The sequence below is a fragment of the Lipotes vexillifer genome, unplaced genomic scaffold (genome assembly GCF_000442215.2).
Source record: "Lipotes vexillifer unplaced genomic scaffold, Lipotes_vexillifer_v1.1 scaffold6, whole genome shotgun sequence".
Lineage (NCBI taxonomy): Eukaryota > Metazoa > Chordata > Mammalia > Artiodactyla > Lipotidae > Lipotes > Lipotes vexillifer.
Genome location: NW_006799037.1, coordinates 915,609 through 918,406, shown reverse-complemented (window position 1 = coordinate 918,406; position 2,798 = coordinate 915,609). Strand labels below are relative to the sequence as shown.

General features: G+C 43.4%; 1 non-coding gene across 1 annotated transcript; it reads left to right on the top strand.

Moving 5' to 3' along the window:
• Nucleotides 1-2,594: 2,594 nt before the first annotated feature.
• Nucleotides 2,595-2,666, top strand: TRNAE-UUC (transfer RNA glutamic acid (anticodon UUC)). Its single transcript has one exon. It is a non-coding gene; the product is annotated as a tRNA-Glu (tRNA).
• The last annotated feature ends 132 nt before the right edge of the window (nucleotides 2,667-2,798 follow it).

The window sequence follows — 2,798 nt, the reverse complement described above, 5'->3', positions numbered from 1 at the left end:
TCCTTCCAGGTTTAGCTCCTGCTCTCAGATTGACCCTCCATGCTTCCATCATGTCTGATATTTTCTCATAATTTCTCAGGTTCATCAATTCCCTGTGGCCTCCCTCTACTTCCTCCCACATTGTGGTTGCTGGTGCTTGTATTTTGTTACCTAGTTTTGTTACAAATGTTGACCCTAGGTCTTTAATTTTTTTAACTAGTTGCTCTGTCTGTTTTATATGTGGTGATTCAAGAAGATTCAAAATCTATACTATCCTGCTCCTTCCATCTCTTCACAGTTCAAATATGTATCTTTTTTAAATCAGAGCAAGGGTGGGGAACATGAGATATTCTGAAGTACATTTTACATTCCTTTTGTAATTTAACCATGGCAATAGCAACTTAGAATAAATTGGATGAGACAAGGAAGAACACCCAACACATTTGCACTGATAATGTATGTAGCATTCTGTATACTCCTTTTCTATGAAATAATTTTTAGTATGTGAGTTTCATGTTTGGTACATAATCTTCATAGTGATCTTTTTAATGCCTTCAGAATATTCCACTGAGTAGAGGAATTTACTCAGCCTGGCCCTTATCATTGGACACATGGGCTTATCGTTGGACACATGGGCTGTTCCCATTTTTCCGCTGCTTCAGATGATGTTATCATAAATACATTTGTGCACTTAGCTTTTTTGTTTTTGTTGGATTATTTCCTATGATAGAATCCCAAGAGTGGGATTACTGGGTCAAGGGTAGGAACATCTCCCTGACTCTGGCAATCTATAATTTGAAAATATGTTTTGAGAATTATTTTTCTCATTATAGGGGAAAGGTTAAGACTCAGTTGTTGATGGTAAGGATCACATAAAGGAAATAGGACAATTTTCCAGGATCACTACTATTCTACCCTTTCTCCCAGCTGTCAGTCTTTCCTGTTTATTTTATTCACCTTTCATTTTTCATTGATTTAACCAACATTTATAGAGGGCTTACTATGTGTCAGACACTGTTGTCTCTCACCCACACTAGAGTGAACTCGCAAGTATGTGTGGCGCTCTGCTCAATGACTGGAAGAAAGGGGCCCAATCCAGGGATGCCCTGGTCTATACTCTCTACAGCGATGAAGGCTACTGTGGCTCATCCTCAGCTGACCCATCCTGAAAGTCTGAGATTGCTCAAGAAACCCTAGAATCTTTTGCTTAGAGAGCTCTGGTACCAACAATCCATCCTCCCCCATAGGCAGGTTTAGCCCCATTCTGAAGTAGCTTTGAGAAAAGGTTGGACCCAAGCAATTGTAATTGCATTAGCTGATATAGTTGCTGATATAAAATAATCTTGTTATTTTATCCCCCAAAAGCTTGTAAGCTAGGATTAACCCCCAAGGTCTCCTAGTCACAACCTGACAGCTATACTGATTCAGTTCATACCCCTGACTTTCAGCCTCAGTTTCCCTGTCTTTCCATTGCCCCCTGAAAACTGAATTTTGCCCTGAACTCAAGTTTCCATGGCGTGGGTTCTGGTTGTTCTTCTGAGTCCCTGTCTACCCTGGCCAGGTTTCCCTCATAGAGGGGCTGGACCCTACTCCACAACTCCCAGACACTGGTTGAGTGTGTGTTCAATGGCCTGAGTATTGAAAACCAAGATTCTGCATGTATCACTACTTTACACTCCATGGCTGCCCCCGAGTGCTTGATGGAGCCCTGCAGTCACAAGCCCTGACCCACGTCTAGCTTGACTCCAACACACCTCTATAGTCCCCGCCGGGACCAGTGGACTCCCAGGACCCATCCCATCTAGTCCCTGTGCTGAGGAGCCTATATAACTCATGTCCAACCCTGTTGAGTTAATAATCATCTTCCCATCCACAATGTTTTACAAGAGAGGCCCCCAAGAGCCAGAGAGTGAAAGTGACTTTACAAAAGTCAATAGCAATTTTGTATCAGATCTAGGCCCAGAGCCCAAGGTTTCTCACTCCTAAGAGGAAACGAGTAAGTGGAAGACCAGAGAAGAAATTTAGGAATAGATTACACAGCAAAAGCCTAATTACAAGTCCTGAGGGCCTCAGGATAGGGAAAGAGAGGCAGCAAAATAGGGGTGTGAAGCCAGGAAAGCAGCTAAATTGACTCTGTGTGCAGCCCTAGACCATCAGATCGGATCTAGTTAAATACCTCTTGCATCTCCAGAATGTCCCAGGGATCTGAAGCAGGGTTGGGCCTATAAGTGCAGGTCAGGGGCTCACATACATAGGCCAAGGAAAAAGAAAGGGTAGAAAACTGAGGAAGGACGTAGGGACCAGGAACCAGACAGGGCCTGACACATATAGGTGTTCAGGTAGTCCCTCACGTCAGCTGGGACCTCCTTGCATCATGAAGATTAGGCAACCTTTGTTCAAAATACACACCACCAGGGTCTTTGGAAGTCGAAAGCTTTCTCTAGGATTTCTGTAAATGCTCAGGACACATAGATTCTCATGTCCTGCTTCCTCAGGGTAATGTTCTTTGAGTACAGTCTTTGTTTAGCACCATATCAATCTAGGAACAAAATTTAGCCCTTTCATGGAAAAAAATTCATATGTACCATACATAAGATTAATATTTGTTTGGAAATTCCCTGGTGGTCCAGTGGTTAGGACTCGGCACTTTCACTGCCATGGCCCAGGTTCAATCCCTGGTTGGGGAAGTAAGATCCTGCAAGCCATGTGGCGTGGCCAAAAAATTAATATTTGCTTCAAATGTTGAGGGGGAGTCACAGGGAGGGAGTCCCATCACTCACTGTACAACAGACCGCCTAGGAATCCTCATTACACATTCC